This window comes from Canis lupus, chromosome 1, assembly GCF_003254725.2.
Source record: "Canis lupus dingo isolate Sandy chromosome 1, ASM325472v2, whole genome shotgun sequence".
In the NCBI taxonomy this organism is placed as follows: Eukaryota; Metazoa; Chordata; class Mammalia; order Carnivora; family Canidae; genus Canis; species Canis lupus.
The window spans coordinates 102,970,858-102,992,553 of NC_064243.1; the positions used below are offsets into that span (position 1 = coordinate 102,970,858).

Genomic DNA, 21,696 nt, shown 5'->3' on the forward strand with positions numbered 1-21,696 from the left:
ATTTCCCTACGTCTCCATATTGACATCTGGTGTTCTTCCAGCACCATTTTTTCTTCCCTTTACTATTTCCTCTTTTCATTTAAAATTCCACCCTAAAATTCACTGTATATAAAGATAGCTTTTTTGCAAAAAAAAAAAAAAAAAAAAGAAAAAGAAAAGAAACTAGACCCCTGTTTAACACCATACACAAAAATACACCTAAAATTGATTAAAGACCTTGATGTGAGACCTGAAACCATAAAAATCCTAGAAGACAACACAGGCAGTAATTATTCTGAAATTGGACATAGCAACATTTTTCTAGATATGTGTCCTCAGGCAAGAGAAACAAAAGCAAAATTAAACTACTGGGACTACATCAAAATAAAAACTTTGTGCATAGCAAAGAAAATCATCAAAAATAAAAAGGCAGGGGCACCTGGGTGGCTCAGTGGTTGAGCATCTGCCTGTGACTCAGGTCATGATCCTGGGGTCCTGGGATCGAGTCCTTCATCATAATACCCCCAGGGAGCCTTTCTCCCTCTGTCAATGTCTCTGCCTCTCTCTGTGTGTCTCTTATGAATAAATAAATGAAATCTTTTAAAATAAATAAGTAAATAACAAAAAATAAATAAAATGAAATAAAAAGGCAACTTATGAGATGGGAAACAATATTTGCAAATGGCATATTTGATAAGGGGTTAATATCCAAAATATATAAAGAACTTCTACAACTCAACACCAAAAAAAAAAAAATACAAATAATCCAATTAAAATGGGCAGAGAACCTGAATAGGCTTTTTCAAAGAAGACATCCAGGGGCTCTAGGGTGGCTTAGTAAGTTAAGTATCTGCCTTCGGTTCAGGTCATGATCCCAGGCTTCTGGGATTGAGTCTCATATCAGGTCCCCTCCTTAGCGGGGAGCCTGCTTCTCCTTCTCCTTGTGCTATTCCCCCTGCTTGTTCTCTCTCAAATAAATAAATAAATAAATAAATAAATAAATAAATAAATATTATTCATGAGCAACACACACACACAGAGAGAGAGAGGCAGAGACACAGGCAGAAGGAGAAGCAGGCTCCCTGTGCAGGGAGCCCAATGTGGGACTCAATCCCAGGATTTCAGGACCACACCCTGGACGGAAGGCAGGCACTAAACTGCTGAGCCACCCAGGGATCCCCAAATAAACAAAATCTTAAAAACAAACAAAGACAACCAGGAGGCCACCAGACATATGAATATATGTGCAACATCACTCATCATTAGGGAAATGTCAATCAAAACCACAGTGAAATATCACTTTACATCTGCCAGAATGGCTAGAGTGAAAAAGACAAGAAACAACAAGAGTTGCTGAGGAATGTGGAGAAAAAGGAACCCTCCTACACTGCTGGTGTGATTGCAAACTGGTGCAGCCACTCTGGAAAACAGTAAGGAGGTTTCTCAAAAAAATTAAAATATAATACCATAGGATCCAATAATTCCACTACTGAGTATTTACCCAAAGAAAACAAAAACACTAATTTGAAGAGACATATTCATTCCTGGGGCATCTGAGTGGCTCAGTTCATTAAGTGGCCAACTCTGGATTTCAGTTCAGGGCATGATCTTGGAGTCATGAGATCAAGCCACAGTTCAGGCTCCAAGCTCAGTGAGGTTTCTGCTTGAGATTCTTTCTCTCTCCCTCTCCTTCTGCCCCTCTCTCTGCCTGCTTGTTCTCACTCTCCTTCTCTAAAATACATAAAATAAATCTTAAAAAAACATATTCACCCATATGTTTACAGCAGCATTATTTACAATAGTCAAGATATGGAAGGAACTCAAGTATGGATGAAGAAAATGTGATGTACATGTACATATACACATAATGGAATATTACCCAGGCTTGAAAAGGATGAGATCTTGCCATTTGTGACAGCATGGATGGACCTAGAGGGTATCACGCTAAGTAAAATAAGTCAGATAGAGAAAGACAAATGTCATGATTTCACTCATATGCAGAATCTAAAAACCAAAACAAATTAATAAACAAACAAAAAGCAGAATCATATCTTTAAATACAGAGAACAAATAGATGGTTGCCAGAGGGGAGCTGAATGCAGGGGGATGGGCTGAAAGGGTGAAAGGGAGTGGGGGGAGGTACAGGCTTCCAGTTATGAAATTAGTAAGTCATTAAAATTAAAGGCTTAGTACAGGGAATATGGTTAATGATACTGTGATAACGTTGTGTGATGACAGATGGTAGCTACACTTAGGGTGAGCACAGCCTAACGTACAGAGAAGTTGAATCGCTTTGTTGTGCACCTGACATTAATGTAATATTGTATGTCAGCTATACTCCAATTAAAAAAAGAATATAGGGCAGCCCCGGTAGCGCAGCGGTTTAGCGCCGCCTACAGCCCAGGGCGTGATCCTGGAGACCCTGGATCGAGTCCCACATCGGGCTCTCTGTATGATGCCTGCTTCTCCCTCTGCCTATGTCTCTGCCTCTTTCTCTCTCTCTGACTCTATGAATAAATAAATAAAATCTTTAAAAAAATAAAAAAGAATATAAATGTCTCTTGTTCTGTACAGTGGTAAACAGCTCCATGTTGAGATGAACTTGAGTTTGCTTAGCCCAATTTCCCAATATTTCACAAGTACAAATAATACTTCAATTAGTAGCCTTGAGATATATCTTTTCACATTTTTGGCAGGAATTTCCTGAGGCAAAAGCATAATTTCCACATGTTGTTTGGTAAATAATGATAATTCTCCTAAATGTGAATTGTCCAATTTTTTTTTTTACACAAAAGAGCAAGTCTTTTATTTTAAGGAAATTGGTATTTCCCAAAGGTATAGAACTTTGAGGGTCTGGGTGGCTATGTATTTTGATAAATACTAGAATTAGACTAGAAATTTTAATTTACTATCTAAAATGCAACAGTGCTTTTGACACACGCCAGCTTTTCATGTGACCATGTTCCAATTTTGCATTCCTATCAACAATATAAGAGCATTTCTGTTTATTCTCAAATTTGTAAGAGCAAGTTGGAAAGCTTCTTTGTTTTTGCCAAATAGAAAAAATAACATTTCAGTTTAGTTTAAATTTGCATTTACTTAAGTAGAAGTAAATCTGAACGGATTTTCACGCGTTAAAGTGCCATTCTATTTTTTTATTGGAAAATATTAAAATTAGTTTGGAAAAAATAGAGCATATTGTGAAAAACATGTATTGGATTATTCCTTTTGTAATTGTAGGGTAAAAATATTCTGGATATTTATTTTTTGATCATTTTTAATTTTTTATGTTTTTATGTTTTAGGTTTTTAAAAAACATTTTATAATTGTCAACATAGTGTTATATTGGTTGCAGGTGTACAATATTGTACACAGCACAATACAGTGACATGATCTTCACAAGTGTCATTTTAATCTTTTTAAAAATTTCCTATTGAAGGTATCCCTGGGTGGCTCAGCGGTTTAGGGCCTGCCTTTGGCCCAGTGCACGATCCTGGAGACCGGGGATCGAGTCCCTTGTCGAGTCCCGCGTCGGGTTCCCGACATGGAGCCTGCTTCTTCCTCTACCTGTGTCTCTGCCTCTCTCTCTCTCTCCCTCTCAATCTGTCTATCATAAATAAATAAATAAATCTTTAAAAAATTTTTCCTGTTGATCCCAGGACTCTGGGATCATAACCTGAACTGAAAGCAGATGCTTCACTTTCACCAACTGAGCCACCCAGGTGCCCCTCTAATTATATTAAGAGAAACATTTATTTTTTATATTTTCCCCCAGCTTTATTGAGGTATAATTAGCAGATAACTGAGTTATTTCTTTGTTTAAATTTTTTATTGGAGTTCCATTTGCATAACACCCAGTGCTCATCCCGCCAAGTGCCCCCCTCGGTGCCCATCACCCAGTCACCCCCACCCCCCCCCCCACCTCCCTTTCCACCACCCCTTGTTCGTTTCCCAGAGTTAGGAGTCTCTCATGTTCTTTCTCCCTTTCTGATATGTCCCACTCATTTTTTCTCCTTTCCCCTTTATTCCCTTTCACTATTTTTTATATTCCCGAAATGAATGAAACCATATAATGTTTGTCCTCCGATTGACTTATTTCACTCAGCATAATACCCTCCAGTTCCATCCACATCGAAGCAAATGGTGGGTATTTGTCGTTTCTAATGGCTGAGGAATATTCCATTGTATACATAAACCACATCTTTATCCATTCATCTTTCGATGGACATCGAGGCTCCTTCCACAGTTTGGCTATTGTGGACGTTGCTGCTATAAACATTGGGGTGCAGGTGTTCCAGCGTTTCATTACATCTGTATCTTTGGGGTAAATCCCCAGCAGAGCAATTGCTGGGTCATTGAGCAATTTTTAACTCTTTGAGGAACCTCCACTCAGTTTTTAACTCATTGAGCATATTTTTAACTCTTTGAGGAACCTCCACTCAGTTTTCCAGAGTGGCTGCACCAGTTCACATTCCCACCAGCAGTGGTTCCACACAAATCTTAAGATGATTTGTTCCAACTCTCTGAAGAAAGTCCATGGTATTTTGATAGGGATTGCATTAAACGTGTAAATTGCCCTGGGTAGCATTGTCATTTTCACAATATTAACTGTTCCAATCCATGAGTATGGAATGTTTTTCCATCTCTTTACATCTTCCTCATTTTCTTTCAGAAGTGTTCTGTAGTTTTTAGGGTATAGATCCTTTATCTCTTTGGTTAGGTTTATTCCTAGGGATCTATCTTATGCTTTTGGGTGCAATTGTAAATGGGATTGACTCCTTAACTCCTCTTTCCTCAATCTCATTGTTAGTGTAGAGAAATGCCACCGATTTCTGGGCATTGATTTTGTATCCTGCCACATTGCCGAATTGCTATATGAGATATAGCAATCTTGGGGTGGAGTCTTTTGGGTTTTCTATGTAGTATCATGCCATCTGTGAAGAGGGAGAGTTTGACTTCTTCTTTGCCAATTTGAATGCCTTTGATTTCTTTTTGTTGTCTGATTGCTGAGGCTAGGACTTCTAATACTATGTTGAATAGCAGTGGTGAGAGTGGACATCCTTGTGGTATTCCTGATCTTAGGGGGAAGGTTCTGAGTGTTTTCCCATTGAGAATGATATTCGCTGTGGGTTTTTCATAAATGGCTTTAAGATGTTAAGGAATGTTCCCTCTAAACCTACACTTCGAAGAGTTTTAATCAGGAATGGATTCTGTATTTTGTCAAGTGCTTTCTCTGCATCTACTGAGAGGATCATATGTTTCTTGTTTTTTCTCTTGTTGATGTGATCTATCACGTTGATTATTTTACGAGCGTTGAACCACCCAGGGATAAATCCTACTCAGTCATGGTGAATAATCTTCTTAATGTGCTGCTGGATCCTATTGGCTAGCATCTTGTTGAAAATTATTGCATCCGTGTTCATCAGGGATATTGGTTGATAATTCTCCTTTTTGTTGGAGTGTTTGGTTTTGGGATCAAGGTAATGCTTAACTCATAAAATGAGTTTGGAAGTATTCCCTCCCTTTCTATCCTTCAAAACAGCTTTAGTAGACTAAGTATTGTTTCTTCTTTTTTTCTCATTAAACTTTTGTTTTAATGGGTCTCAAAATTCTGTGACAGATTTTTGGTCAAGTTATTTCCATTAAAAAGTACTGATTTTAAAAACTAATAACTTAAAACTGCCACACATGCACACACAAAAAACAAATGATCCACAAAACATTCTCCTTTCCTTCTGAAGGTTTTATGATGCTTTGTTATCATTAACCACTCTTTTACTATTAAACTTAAATGGCCAATTGACACAAACAGTTCTGAGACCATTCTTCCGCCACCGATTAAGACTGGGGTAGCAGGTATTGGGGATAATATTCATTTAGCCTTCTGAGCTTTCTGGGAAGACTTGGTAACTTTGCCAGCTCCAGCTGCCTTCCTGTCCACTGCCTTGATGACACCCACAGCAACTGTCTGTCTCCTGTCACAAACAGCAAAACAGCCATGAGGAGGATAGTCAGAGAAGCTCTCAACGCACATAGGTTTGCCAGGAACCATATCAACAATGGCAGCATCCCCAGATTTCAAGAACTTGGGACCATCTTCCAGCTTTTTTCCAGAACGATGATCTATCTTCTCCTTCAGCTCAGCAAACTTGCAAGCAATGTGAGCTGTGTGACAATCCAGCACAGATGCATATCCAGCACTGATCTGGCCTGGATGGTTCAGGATATCACCTGAGCCATGAAGCCAGCTGCTTCCATTGGTGCGTCATTTTTGCTGTCACCAGCCACATTGTCACAACGAACATCTTTGACAGATACCTTCTTGACATTGAAGCCCACATTGTCCCCAGAAAGAGCCTCACTCAAAGCTTCATGGTGCATTTCAACAGACTTTACTTCAGTTGTAACATTGACCAGAGCAAAGGTGACCACCATGCCAGGCTTAAGAACACCAGTCTCCACTCGACCCACTGGGACAGCACCAATACCACCAATTTTGTAGACGTCCTGGAGAGGCAGATGCAAGGTCTTATTAGTTGGATGAGTTGGTGGCAGAATGCAATCCAGAGCTTCAAACAGTGTGGTTCCAGTGGCATTCCCATCTTTACGGGTGACTTTCCATCCCTTGAACCAAGGCATGTTAGCACTTGGCTCCAGCATGTTGTCACCATTCCAACCAGAAACTGGCACAAATACTACTGTGTCGGGGTTGTAGCCAATTTTCTTAATGTAGGTGCTGACTTCCTTAATGATTTCCTTGTATCTCTTCTGGCTGTAGGGTGGTTCAGTGGAATCCAATTTGTTAACACCAACAATTAGTTGTTTTACACCCAGTGTGTAAGCCAGAAGGGCATGCTCACGGGTCTGCACATTCTTGGAGATACCTGCTTCAAATTCACCAACACCAGCAACAACGATCAGGACAGCACAGTAAGCCTGAGATGTGCCTGTAATCATGTTTTTGATAAAGTCTCTGTGTCCTGGGGCATCAGAGATGGTCACATAATACTTGCTGGTCTCGAATTTCCACAGGGAGATATCAATGGTGATACCATGTTCACATTCAGCTTTCAGTTTATCCAAGACCCAGGCATACTTGAAAGGGTCTTTTCCCATCTCAACAGCCTCCTCAAATTTTTTGATAGTTCTTTTGTCGATTCCACCACATTTGTAGATCAGATGGCCAGTAGTGGTAGACTTGCCCGAATCTATGTGTCCAATGACGATGATGTTGATGTGAGTCTTTCCCATTTTGGTGTAGGTTTAGTGGTGGTTTTCATGACACCTGTGTTCTGGCGGCAAACCCACTGCAAAAAAAGGGTATTGTTTCTTCTTTAAACGTTTGATAGAGTTCCCTTGAGAAGCCATCTGGCCCTGGACTTTTGTGCCTTGGGAGGTTTTTGATGATTGCTTCAATTTCCTCCGTGGTTATTGGCCTGTTCAGGCTTTCTATTTCTTCCTGTTTCAGTTTTGGTAATTTGTGGCTTTCCAGAAATGCATCCATTTCTTCCAGATTGCCTAACTTGTTGGCATATTGCTGCTCTTAACTTATATTAAAAACATAATATATTTTTTCAGATTAAGATTTTTAAAATTTTTTAAATTGGAACTAAATTTGCCAACATATAGCATAACACCCAGTGCTCATCCCGCCAAGTGCCCCCCTCAGTGCCCATCACCCAGTCACCCCACCCCCTGCCCACTTCCCCTTCCACTACCCCTTCCTTGTTCATTTCCCAGAGCTAGGTGTCTCTCATGTTTTGTCACACTCGCTGATATTTTCACTCATTTTCTCTCCTTTCCCTTTATTCCCTTTCACTAATTTTTATATTCCCCAAATAAATGAGACCATATAATGTTTGTCCTTTTCTGATTGACTTATTTCACTCAGCACAATACCCTCTAGGGGGTATTTCCACGTCAAAGGAAATAGTGGGTATTTTAAAATCGTTTGCATTTCCTTGGTATTGGTTGTGATCTCTCCTCTTTCACTCATTATATTATTAATTTGAGTCTTTTCTTTTTAATAAGGCTGGCTAGTGGGGCAGCCCAAGTGGCTCAGCAGTTTAACGCTGCCTTCAGCCCAGGGCCTGATCCTGGAGACCTGGGATTGAGTCCTGCATCAGGTTCCCTGCGTGGAGCCTGCTTCTCCCTCTGCCTGTGTCTCTGCCAATCTCTTTCTCTCTCTCTCTCTCTCTCTCTCTCTGTACTCTGTACTCTCATGAATAAATAAATAAAAATCTTTAAAAAACTAAGGCTGGCTAGTGGTTTATCTATCTTATTAATTCTTTCAAAGAACCAATTCCTGGTTTTGTTAAACTGTTCTACAGTTCCTCTTATCTCTATTTCATTGAATTCTGCTCTAATTTTTATTATCTCTCTTCTGCTTGGTGTAGGCTTTACTTGCTGTTCTTTCTCCAATTCCTTTAGGTGCGAGATTAGCTTGTGTAGTTGAGTTTTTTCCAATTTTTTGAGGGAGGCTTGTATTGTGATGTATTTCCTTCTCAGGACCACTTTTGCCATATCCCAACGATTTTGAACGGTTGTATCTTCATTTTCATTAGTTTTCATGAATCTTTTTTTTAAGATTTTATTTATTTATGAGAGAGAGAGAGGCAGAGACACAGGCAGAGGGAGAAGCAGACTCCATGAAGGGAGCCCCACACGGGACTTGATCCTGGGACTCCAGGATCACACCCTGGACCAAAGGCAGGCGCTAAACCGCTGCGCCATCCAAGGATCCCCTCCATGAATCTTTTTAATTCTTCTCTAATTTCTTGGTTGATCCATTTATCTTTCAAATAGATGCTCTTTAACCTCCATGTGTTTGAGTTTCTTCCAAATTTCTTCTTATGATTGAGCTCTAGTTTCAAAGCATTGTGGTCTGAAAATATGGAAGATACAATCGCAATCTTTTGGTATCAGTTGAGACCTGATTTGTGACCCAGTATGTAGTCTATTCTGGAGAAAGTTCCATGTGCACTTGAGAAGAATGTGTATTCAGTTGCGTTCAGATGGAATGTTCAGTATATATCTGTGAAACCTATCTGGTCCAGTGTATCATTTAAGGCTCTTGTTTCTTTGGTGATGTTGTGCTTAGAATATCTGTCATTTGCAGAAAGTGCCATGTTGAAGTCTCCTACCATTAGTGTATTATTATCTAAGTATGTCTTTACTTTGGTTATTAATTGATTGATATACTTTGGCAGCTCCCACAATAGGGCTATAAATATTCATGATTGTTAGGTCTTCTTGTTGGATAGATCCTTTAAGTATGATATAGTGTCCCTTTTCATCTCTTACTACAGTCTTTGGGATAAACTTTAATTTATCTGATATGAGGATTGCTACCCTGCTTTCTTTTGAGGACCATTTGAATGGTAATTGTTTGTAAATGGTTTTTCAACCCTTCATTTTCAGGCTGGAGGTGTCCTAAGGTCTAAAATGAGTCTCTTGTAGGCAAGATAGAGATGGGTTTTTCTTTTATATTCAGTCAAATACCCTTCATCTCTTGATGGGATCATTTAGCCCATTTGTGTTCATAGTAACTATTGAAAGATATGAATTTAGTATTCATACTAATCATACGATGATTTTAGTCATCGTATTACCTATACAGTCCCTGTTTTTGTGTATTGTTTCTTTGGGCTCCCTCTTTCTTTCACAAGGTTCCCCTTAATATCTATTGCAGAGCTGGTTGGGTAGTCAAATATTCTTTCAGTTTCTCTCTATCCTGGAATCTCTTTATCTCTCCTTCTATTCCGAATGACAGCCCTGCTGGATAAAGCATTCTTGGCTGCATGTTTTTCTCATTTAGTACCCTGAATGTATCATGCCAGCCCTTTCTGGCCTGCCAGGTCTCTGTGAAGAGGTCTCCTGGTTTTTTTTTTTAATTAATTTATTTTTTATTGGAGTTCAATTTGCCAACGTATAGCATAACACCCAGTGCTCATCCCATCAAGTGCTCCCCTCAGTGCCCATCACCCAGTCACCCCCACCCCCCGCCCACCTCCCTTTCCACCACCCCTTGTTAGTTTCCCAGAGTAAGGAGTAAGAGGTCTCCTGTTAATCTGATATTTCCCCCCATATTAGTTAAGAATCTCTTGTCTTGCACTACTTAAAGAATTTTCTCTTTATCTTTGAAATTTGCAAGTTTCACTATTAAATGTCGAGGTGTTAAATGGTTTTATTGTTTTTTGGGGGAAAAACAATAAAACCATTTATTGGATCTGAATGCCTGTTTCCTTCCCCAGATTTGGGAAGTTCTCAGCTATGATTTGTTCAAATACACTTTGTGGTTCTCTGTGTGTGTGTGTCTCTCTGTGTCTCTCTGTGTCTCTGTCTCTGTCTCTCTCTCTTTCAATCTCTTCTGGACCCCAATTAGACGTGTATTCATCCTTCTAAACCTATGGTTTATTTCACTAAGCCTTTCCTCATGGCCTCTTACTTGTTTTTCTCTTTTTTTCTCAGCTTCCTTCATTACCATTACCTTGTCTTCTATGTCACTCAGTCTCTCTTCCACCTCATTAACTCTAGCAGTCGGAATATCCAGTTTGGATTGCATCTCAGTTAAACTATTTTTAGTTTTGGCCTAATTTTATCTCGATTTTGCAGTAACGAAGTCTCTAGAATCCTTTACGCTTTTATCCAGAACCACCAGTAACTTTATAATTGTACTTCTGAATTAAATTTCTGACATCGTACATAAATCTAAATTCTGTAACTCTGTGGCAGAGAGTATGTTTCCAGTTCTTCCTTTGTGGTGAATTCTTCCTTCTAGTCATTTAGTCCAGTGCAAAGTGACTGTATGAGTGGACTGAGTCAAAAATATCAACCACAACCTAAGTAAAATACATCCTAGTGATTCTGAAGAGGCCAGAGACTAGAAAATAAAAGAAAACAAGAACAGAATGAAATAAAACAAAAGGACCCCTAAAGTGAAAAACTAATTTTAAAACGAAGTATTAAAAATAAAAATCCAAAAACCAAAAAGAAAGAAGAAAAAAGAAAGAAAAGTTAAAGAAAAGAGGACAGAACATAAAGACTCCTAACTCTGGGAAACGAACTAGGGGTGATGGAAGGGGAGGAGGGTGGGGGTGGGGGTGAATGGGTGACAGGCACTGAGGGGGGCACTTGATGGGATGAGCACTGGGTGTTATTCAGTATGTTGGCAAATTGAACACCAATAAAAAATAAATTTATAAAAAAAAAGGATAAAGAGAAGAGAAAAAAGGGGAAGATGGATGGTGGTGGTTACAAAGTTGTAGTGGAGAGAGAATGTAGTCTCCCTGAGGGGTCCCCCTCCCTGAGGGGTCCTAGTGGGTGATCCTCTTGGTTCTGAGTGTACTTTGTTCTGTATGTTAGATGATGCTCAATCCCAAATTTATATAAACCAGCAATACTTATATAAAGCCCCCAAGATTGACCACAAAAACAAAACAAGTTAAAAGTGGGGGGCAGAGTGGGAAGGAAAAAAGAATATAATCTCACAGAATGAACCAACACGGTGTTCCACCTAGTTCTGGGTGTATGTTGGTCATGTTTTAGAAGATACTACCTTCCACCATTGTAAAACAAAACGAGGCAGAAAAAAACCAAAACAAATACCTATATCTTATATATCAACCAAAACTAAATTGAATACATTGAAGGGAAGTCAGAAGTGAAAAATATATCTAAGACATATAATTGTAGAAATATGAAAGTCAAAAAGGAAAAAACTTAAAAATGGAGAGCTGGTAAAATATTGTAGTTAAGGTGAGAAAGAGAAAATATTGGAAGTTTTTAGTCTGATAAACAAATGAGTCATAACAGAAAAAGACTCTGGGAAATGAACAGGGGGTGGTGGAAAGGGAGGTGGGCGGGGGGTCGGGGTGACTGGGTGACAGGCACTGAGGGGGGCACTTGATGGGATGAGCACTGGGTATTATGCTGTATGTTGGCAAATTGAACTCCAATAAAAAGAAAAGAAAAGAAAAGAAAAGAAAAGAAAAGAAAAGAAAAGAAAAGAAAAGAAAAGAAAAGAAAAAGACCCTCTAGTTCTATATATTATTTTCCCTCAGTCCTGGATTTTTCCAGGGCTGTTTGGTCAATAAACTTGGTCTTCCGTTGTTCTTCCAGCAGTTCTTCTGGGGGAAGGGTCTGCTGTGCTGATTCTTAGGTGTCTGCTCCTGGGTGAGATGACCCGCCCCTTGCCAGGTGCCCAGCTCAGTGTGAGCTGTTCATCCTGTGAAGCCTTTGTTCCCTAGAGGCCCCGCCTCTTCCAGGCACAAGGTGAAACAAAGAGGAAAAACAATGGTGGCGGCCAGATTTCCCTCTCTGTAGTCCAGCTCCCCGGAAGTAACTAAACACAGTCTCCCTGTCCACACTGGCCTAGATGCTCCTGGGGGCAGGCATGGGTACACTGATCTGCACAGCTTGTGGGGCACCCAATGGATGGAGAGTGCCCCACCCGCTCCCGTCAGTCCCAGAGGGAATGGAGGATCTCTGACTTTGTCCACTTGGGCACCCTGGGATCTGGGCCCTGTACCACTGGACCTGTGCTCCCAGGCACCACCTCTCCTAAAGGGAATGGGGCACAACCACCTCCGTCTGTTGCCAGGTTCTAGGGTAAAGGCAGCTCTGGAGCTGACCCACCTGTCTTCTCCCAAATGCCCCAAGGGCTGCAGCACTCCAGACCTTTACAGATATTGGGCCATGGTTTGCAGTGAGCTTTCCCCTGGGCAACCCTCCTCGTATAGTGACTCCAGGAATCTTGAACCTTCACTGCTCCTCCTATGATTCTGATCAATTTCCCTGCTAAGCACTCTTCCGTCAGGGAAAACTCCAGTGTGGATTTTTTGAGTTCCTGGTTCGCCAGGGCTGGGCTTTCCTCCCCTGGAGGTGCTAGCCCCTCTGCTTTAGCTCTGCTAGTTGCAGTTCTCCTACCCCATTTTATTCTTTTTTCTTTTTTTTTTCCACCTTCCTACCTTGTTAGAAGCAAAAAAATTTCTCTCTGTAGTATTCCAGTCATCCTCTCTTTACATCTCAGGTTGAATTTATAGGTGTTTAGGATGTTTTCTAGGTAAGTTATCTAGGTAAGTTTGTGGAGCTAGTTGAGTTGAGGATCTCTACTCTTCCACCATCTTGCCCCTCCTCCAATTATAAACTTCTTAACAGCCCCTTTACACGCTTTGAGAAATAATACACAACTCTCTTGGCATGCTTGAGTGGCTCAGTCAGTTGAGTGTCAGACTCTTGATTTCAGCTCAGGTCATGATCTTAGGGTCATGAGGTCATGCTGTGCTCAGTGGGGAGTCTGTGTGAGATTCTCTTTCTCTCTCCTTCTGCCCCACCCCCTACTGTGCACTCTCTTCTAAATAAATAAATAAATAAATAAATAAATAAATAAATAAAATCTTTTTTAAAAAAAGAAATAATACACAACTCTCTCTCTTAAGAGCTCAAACCTCACACAGAAAGAGAATAACACATAGCCAATATTCATATGGAAATTAACAACAAAACCAAATTAAGCTGTCACAGACTTGAGTACAGAGCTTGGCACTCCCTAGTTTCCATTGGGATTTGTCCATTCCAAGGCACAGGAACACCCTCTTCATCCCCTTTATCAGCGCCGGCCCCCGCCCCCCGCAAGGGCCCTAGAGATGCTAGGTACTCATCACAGGTAGACATGGAGCCTGGCCGAGTCCAGAATGTGGGTTTGTGAAGTACTCCTGGAGGAGAATCAGAGGTGGAATTTCAAGGGATCCTGCACAATCGCAGGTGTCCTAGAGGAATGTCTATCTTCCCAGAGCTGCTGTTCCCCCTCCCCAAACCCTGCTACTCCACTAGGTGGAGCAGCTTCCAGAATATGTCCACGCCCCAGTCCCCCAGAATCTGTGAATCTGTTACATCACATGGCAAAAGGGATTTTAAGGATGCCATTAAGGTCACAAACTTTAAAATCGGGGCATTATCCTGGCTTACCTGGGTGGGCCCAATATGATTGCATGAGCCCCTAAAAGTAGGAAATTCTTCTGTCTGGAGGAGAAGAGAATCAGCAGAGAAATTCAAGGAGTGAGAAGGACTCATTCCACCATCACTGGCTTTGAAGATGAAGTAGTCCACAAGCCAGGGAGTGCAAGCAGCCTGTAGAAGCAAGAATGACTCCCAGTTAATGGACGTCAAGGAAATGGGGACCTTAGTACAATGATCACAAGGAGCTTAATTCACCAACACCCAATACCCTCAATGAGCCTAAACAGATTCTTCCTAAAACTTCCAGAGAAGAGTCCAAATGTCCAAAACCCAGATTACAGTCCTATGAGACCCAGATCAAGGGGGCTGCCAACCTCCTGGACTTCCACCCTCCAGAACTGTGAGATGATAGATGTTTGTTACTCTGGGTTGCCATATTGATGATCATTTGTTTCAGCAGCAATAGAAACTAATAGAACCAGAAGACAATCTTGTATTAATCCAACAGGCTGAGACTGGAAAGTCTGGAGAAAGAATGCATCTGATTTGCTTGGACCCTCCTGCCAAGGCACAGCCTGGAAAGAGAGTCCTCTGTGAGATGCCTGCTCCTCCCCACACACAGACACAGAGAATTTCCATGTTTGGACTTTGACCTTGAGTCCTTGTGTATTTGAAGCCTGAGTACCCTGGATTCTGGACAAATTATGACCTACCTGCTGTGGTGCAGAGGTTCCTGAGGGCTCCTGAGTCCAGAGATAAAGGCCTGGGCATGCAGAGAGGGACTTCATCCCAGATATTGGGGCTGTTCCTCTTCTTTCTGAAGTTCAACGAGACAGAGAAGCATGGTTAGGGTCAGAGTGGTGGTGCTGCCTCACACTTTCCTCAGCTGTGCAGACAATAATTTGCAATGTGCATGCATGGATGGGCATGCCTTCTTATGCTTCTGCCATTGTCACAATGAGGAGATCATATGCTCACCAGCTCAATGACCCAGAGAGGATGAATGACGTGCAGAGTGGATCTGGAGTCAAGCCCAGTCAAGCACAACCTAGAATAGCTGAACACCAATCAACTGACAGTGGTGAGTAAGAATCTGTAGTCACTGCATTATGCCACTGTGTTGGTAAAATTTGTTATGCAGACTTATCATAGTAGTAGCTAAATAATACACTTAAAAATAAAAGAGGTGAAGGAGGACTAGATCAATCATATATTACAACACAATAGAAACACTTTTTAACAAAATCATCCAGTGCAAGCACATGAATAGAACAACCAAGCTAAGAGATGAATCCAACTACTTATAGAAAGTTAGTGCATTCTGCTGGGGATTTACCCCAAAGACACAGATGTAGTGAAATGCCAGGACACCTGAACCCCGATGTTTATAGCAGCAATGTCCACAATAGCCAAACTGTGGAAGGAGCCTCAGTGTCCATCGCAAGATGAATGGATAAAGAAGATGTGGTTTATGTATACAATGGAATATTACTCAGCCACTAGAAACGACAAATACCCACTATTTGCTTTGACGTGGAGGGACCTGGAGGGTATTATGCTGACTGAAATAAGTCTATAGGAAAAGGACAAACATTATATGGTCTCATTCATTTGGGGAATATAAAAATTAGTGAAAGGGAATAAAGGGAAAGGAGAGAAAATGAGTGAAAATATCAGTGAGGGTGACAAAACATGAGAGACACCTAACTCTGGGAAATGAACAAGGGGTAGTGTGGAAGGGGAAGTGGGCGGGGGCTTGGGGTGACTGGGTGATGGGCAATGGGGGGAGCACTTGGTGGGAGGAGCACTGGGTGTTATGCTATATGTTGGCAAATTGAACTCCAATAAAAAAAATTTTTTTAAAAAGAAAGTGCATTGAGAAAGTGGCATCACAAATCATCAGGGGGAAGGTGAATTTAAAAAAATAAATGGTACACAGGTGATCCTTTGCAGTCGTTTCAATAACTCTGACAACTAGGTTGGTGGTGTCTTTTGCTCCCCTAATTGGTTTTTTTGCTTGTTTGTTTAAAGAATGACTTATAATGCTTAGGAATATTTGAAAAACAGTGTTGTGTTAGAATGTACTTGATAAACTATAAAGCAATGCAACTTGTTTTTACAGCACGGCATTGAGGTGTAATTTGCATAAAGGAAATGTGTACATCTCAAGTGTATATTCAAGGAGGTTTTGTACGTATGTATACACATGTATATAGCATCAAAATAAAGCTAGTAAATGTTTCCTTCACCCAGAGAGTTCCTTCATTCCATTCTCCGTTCAGTAGCTCCCTTCCACACACACAGTCCTAACACCGACAACCACACATCTGATTTCAGTCATCTATGCTAGAGCTTCATGTAAATGGCACCACACAATGTGTACCTTTCTGCATTTGGTTTCTTTTCCCTCAACGTAACACCTATGAGACTCATCCATGTTGTTATTCATAATCGAAGTTAATTTTTCCCATTGCTGCATAGGTTTCCATTGTATGAATTTTTTGCAATTTGTGTATCTGTTCTATGGAGCTGTTTCCTGTTTGGAGCTATTATGAGGGGAATCCCTGGGTGGCGCAGCGGTTTGGCGCCTGCCTTTGGCCCAGGGCGCGATCCTGGAGACCCGGGATCGAATCCCACATCGGGCTCCCGGTGCATGGAGCCTGCTTCTCCCTCTGCCTGTGTCTCTGCCTCTCTCTCTCTCTCTCTGTGACTATCATGAATAAATAAATAAAATCTTTAAAAAAAAAAAAAAAAGAATGGAGCTATTATGAATAAAGGTGCTATCGATATTTGTGAAAAATAAAAAAATAAATAGTTTGCTGAAAACTGAATTGGATTGCTCTTCCATATTGTGTACAGCAAATAATTAAAAGGTGTAAGTATATAAAATGAAATCAAGTAAGTACTAGAACAAAATATTGAAGAACTTCTTCATAATGAGAAGGAGGAAAGGCTCTAAACCATGAAGCAAACCTTTGAATAAATTTGAGTTTCTTTTATTTAAAAAAAAAAAAAAGGAAAATGGGCACCTGGGGGGCTCAGTCAGTTGGGTGTGTGCCTTCGGCTCAGGTCATGATCCTGGAGTCCTGGGATCGAGTTTCACATCAGTCTCCTTGCTCAGCGAGGAGTCTGCTTATCCCTCTCTCTCTCTCTCTTAAATAAATAAAATCATTTTTTAAATAAAGGAAAAGAAAAACTTTTGCAGGCAAAAAAAAAAAATACTCATAAGCCAATTTGAAAAACAAGGCAAAGAGAGAAAGAATATATATACTACATATATAATATTGTATGATGCAAATCACAATATCTTATATATATTCATTTGTGCATCTACATACATATACATTATATAAAAGTGGCAATTGCATAAAAGTGTTAATTTCCCAAATACAGTAAGTTAAAAATGAAAAAAAATGGACAAAACATATTGTCTCTTAAGATAATGGACACAAAGGATCCCTGGGTGGCACAGTGGTTTGGCGCCTGCCTTTGGCCCAGGGCGCGATCCTGGAGACCTGGGATTGAATCCCACGTCGGGCTCCCGGTGCATGGAGCCTGCTTCTCCCTCTGCCTGTGTCTCTGCCTCTCTCTCTCTCTGTGACTATCATAAATAAATAAAAATTTAAAAAAAAAGATAATGGACACAAGACAGGAATGGATAAATAAAATGTGGTCTATCCAGACTGTGGAATATTATTTGACAACAAAAAGGAATAAAGTACTGATTCATGCTACAAGGCGGGTAAAACATAAGACATTATGTTTCAAGTGATACTTCACATACTGAGTGAGAGAAGCCAATCACAAAAGACACATGGTGTATGGTTCACACTTAAATGAAATGCAAGAATAGAAAAATTTATGGAGAGAAATATTGTTGACTGGGGCTGGGGAGACAGGAGTGATTGCTAGGGGGCATGGAGTTTTTTGGGGGGTGATGAAAGTGTTCCAAAATTGACAGTGGTGTACTTGTTCAACTCTGTGAAATAGCCCAAAAATCCACACTGAATTGCACACTTTAAAAGGGGTGAATTCCCTGTATGAGTGAAACCATATGATGATTGTCCTTCTCCAATTGACTTACTTCACTCAGCATAATACCCTCCAGTTCCATCCACATCAAAGCAAATGGGGGGTATTCGTCCTTTCGAATGACTGAGTAATATTCCATTGTATAAAGGAGGGAAAGTGAATGGGAAAACTTAGAGAGGGTGACAAAATGTGAGGGACTCCTAACTTTGGGAAACAAACAAAGGGTAGTGGAAGGGGAGGCGGGTGGGGGATGGGGTAACTGGGTGACAAGCACTGAGGAGGGCACTTGATGGGATGAGCACTGGGTGTTATACTATATGTTGGCAAATCAAACTTAAATAAAAAAATAGTAATTGAATTGTGGGACACCTGGGTGGCTCAGTGGTTGAGCGTCTGTCCTTGGCTCAGGTCTTTTTTTTTTTTCTCTTGGCTCAGGTCTTGATTCTGGAATCCTGGGATCAAGTCCCACATCAGGGTCACCATGGAGAGCTTGCTTCTCTCTCTGCCTATGTCTCTGTCTCTCTGTGTCTCTCATGAAAAATAAATAAAATCTTAAAAAATAAAATAAAATGAGTGAATTACATGGTGTGTGAATCATGTCACAAACTGTTACCAACACCAAAATCTGAAGCAAACTGAGATGTTAACCTGAAGTGTATCCAGTCTATGTACATGATGTGTAATCATAAAAACAGATGCTCTCTGAATTCATCATAAGAGTGTCCAGTGAAATCTGCATGCTCAGACATCAAATTGAGCATTTCTGAACATTGACCACAAACATGGCCAGAAGGCCTGTGCAGAGACTCACCCTCTTCCCTATACTGGCTGGCAGAGTCCAGAAAGGTGATGATGCTGACTGCACAAAATCTACTGAGTCACATGACCAGTGAGACTCCGTCCAGCCCAGCAAATGCTCTCAGAAATCTGGTGAAGACGTTTAGGGGCAGAGACAGAGCCTCCTCTGTGCATTGTCTGTCACCAAACTCTATCTGTGAAAAAAAAAAAGGAAAGGAGATTCTGGGGGTATCTGGGGCAACTGGGGCTAGCAGCCATGGATGTAGTGAAGAGGATTTATATGAACTGATGTGCCATAGCCTCTAGGATGCACAGTGTGGTGGGCTGGATCTCGCCCACCCATGCCCACCTCAGATCCCATGTCCCCATCTCTGCAGTCTTGGAGTCATTTACTCAGCTGCAGAAAAAACACAGATGTGGTAAATCAGAACCTTGAAATTATGCAGGAAGCCAAATGGATTCACAAAACTAGAAGAGGGAGACAGAAGACTAAGGGTCAGAGAAAGACATGTGTGGATGGAGACGGGAGTCCATGAGATGTGGCTTCAGAAGGACGCAGGCCTGCCTGCCATTCATGTAGTTGAAAACGGAGCTGAGGAAGGCGGGCCCCCTGTAGACACCAAGAAAGCAGGACAACCGATTTGCCCTGTAGCTGCTGTGAGAAACACAGTCCTGCTGACACCTTCATGCAGCCCCCAGGACTGTGTCTGAGTCATCCAGAGAACCACAGGGGCATGAGTGCACACTGTTCCCAGCACCGAGAGTATGGGAGCTTCTTACAGGAGCAGTAGGAATCTGGAAGGGTAGAAAGCACGGTGCACAGTACTCACATTAATGGGCTAACTTTCTTCTAAGAAAGGAGTGAAACATGACATGTCTGCTGACTTATCTTTCCAGGGATCACTGTTCATCCTGAAAACCAGAATCTGACAAACATAGTCACCTGCATTGTGTGGGAGCACTCGGTGAAGGGGATGAAGGAGGTGGATCATTCCCGAACGCACCACTTCAGGGGCGGGGGGGTAGCTTTTGAAACCAACGAGTGTTCTGCATATTCCGAAACACAGTTATACCATGAGATATGGGAAAAGCACATCTTGGTGTGAATATAAACAAATAAAAGTCAAGGTAAGCTTCCATCTGATTAACACCAGAGCCACGGGGCAGATGGAAAAACTGTCACATTGACTCTTAGGAGCAGGGTTTGCAATGTCAGAGATACAAGTGTGACATGAGCAGCTGGGGCTGGGCGCTGCCAAAAACTCACCTGCCACTGCAGAGCCTCAGACGTGAAGCCCATGCATCCAGAATGTGGCCAGGCTGGGCTTCGGGCACTGGTGCTCAGAGGTCTGGGATGAAATGTCAGGGGATGAGGCCAGACAGGATCCGTCTCCAGAAGGTTGGGAGTCACTGAGAACAGTGTCAGATACAGGGGTCTGAGCTCCTCATCTGCCACAACAGGTGAGCTCAAACTGGAGCCACAGCAACAGGTCAGTTCTAGAGGCCAGAGGCCTGACGCAGGGTCACCAGGGGGCCGCCAGGGGGCGTCTGCGGGGTCACCCCCGCTTCCTGGAGCCTCAAGGGGAGAGCTCAGTTCATTGCAGATTCTAGTTCCTGGGGTACCCGCCTTCCTGGCCATGGGGCTCTTTCCTCCATCCTCGACGCCCGACTGGCCGGTGGAGTCCTTGCTGGGTGCCTGGCGCTGGCCCTGATGGTTCAGCTTCCATCTTCCACATTTCAGGAGGCTGTGACTGTCCCGGCGACTGTGCACGGCCCTGGTGTGGATGAGCACACAGGCTGCCAGGTCCCTGCTTCCCTTCCTCCCGCCGGCGCCCCGAGCCCCGGGACTGCTGGGTCACACAGACATTCTCTACTTTCTGAGGAACTTCCCCCCAGTACACCCTCCACCCCTGCACGGGGTTCCAATCTCTCCACTTCCTCCAGACACTTGTGACTTTCCCTGAGACTACGTGAAACACATAGAAGCCGTCCTAATGAGCGTGTGGTGCTATGGCACCAAGGCTTTGATTTGCATGTCCTTCCCTGGACTCCCGATGCAACACCAGGAGCAGCCTGCAGAGGGAAGAAGGCAGAGACCATCCTGGAGGAGGAGACACAGGATGTGTGGAGCCCCAGGGCAGGTAGAGTTGGGGCCTCCCTGAGTGAGGCAGGTGTCAGGAGTCAGTGAGCCCCTGGGGTCTGAGGTGGCCGGTTCCTGGTTCCCAGAGGGCAGCCGGGATGCCAGGCTCCAGGAGGGGTGGGGAGGGAGATTCCACCGTGGAGCCCTCCACTGAAATGTGAAAGGGAAGCCCCAGACGCTGGTATCACCCAAGGGAGAGGTGAGCACTGAGGACTGGCCTGAGCTGAGCATCACAGAGCCTCTGAACCAGGTGGGAGGAGAAGGAAGAGGAGGCAGGGGCTGGAGGGAAGGGAGCCTAGGAACCCCGAGAGGAGGGGTGCCCGGGAAGCAGTGGGTGGGAGGGCTGGCCTGATGGTGCAGGTCAGACCTGGAGACAGAGCTGGGACACACGGAGGGGCAGACGCTGGAGAGGCAGGAGGCATGGCCGCTGCACCGCTGCACTCACTACCCAGGATGGGCTCCGAGGGCGCATGGCCCGAGGGCAGTGCCAGGTCACCTTGGACTCCAGCCTGAACCTCAGCGCCCTGGGAGTGTCCCCCCTGAGACCCTGGGGTTGAGGCCCCCGTGGGAGACCTCCTGGCTCCATCCCTGTACTCCCTGTTGGCTCCTGCTCTGGCTGTACCAAGCTTCTGCCAGAATCACCACCAGGATCAGCAGGACCATACCAGCCACGCTCAGGGGGACACAGTTCCCCACCGTGTAATTTGTGTAATTTGGGGAGGGGGTTGCTGGAAGCACAAGGGCAGGAGAGTCACTCACAGGTAGGTAAGACCCAACCCAGCCCAGGA

At 42.8% G+C, this 21,696-nt stretch overlaps 1 long non-coding RNA gene and 1 pseudogene across 2 annotated transcripts; both read right to left on the reverse strand.

Annotated features, from left to right (window-relative positions):
- Positions 1 to 3,923: 3,923 nt before the first annotated feature.
- LOC125754320 (elongation factor 1-alpha 1-like) lies at positions 3,924 to 7,352 on the reverse strand (annotated as a pseudogene).
- Positions 7,353 to 13,358: 6,006 nt separating this feature from the next.
- LOC118353844 (uncharacterized) lies at positions 13,359 to 20,783 on the reverse strand. Of its 2 annotated transcripts, XR_004813302.2 has the most exons (5): positions 20,036 to 20,783; positions 18,782 to 18,962; positions 14,652 to 14,755; positions 13,948 to 14,109; positions 13,359 to 13,694 (listed from the first exon to the last, which is right to left on the reverse strand). It is a non-coding gene; the product is annotated as an uncharacterized LOC118353844 (long non-coding RNA). The 2 variants fall into 2 exon arrangements; XR_007409605.1 differs by lacking the exons at positions 18,782 to 18,962; positions 20,036 to 20,783 and adding an exon at positions 14,917 to 15,480.
- Positions 20,784 to 21,696: the final 913 nt, after the last annotated feature.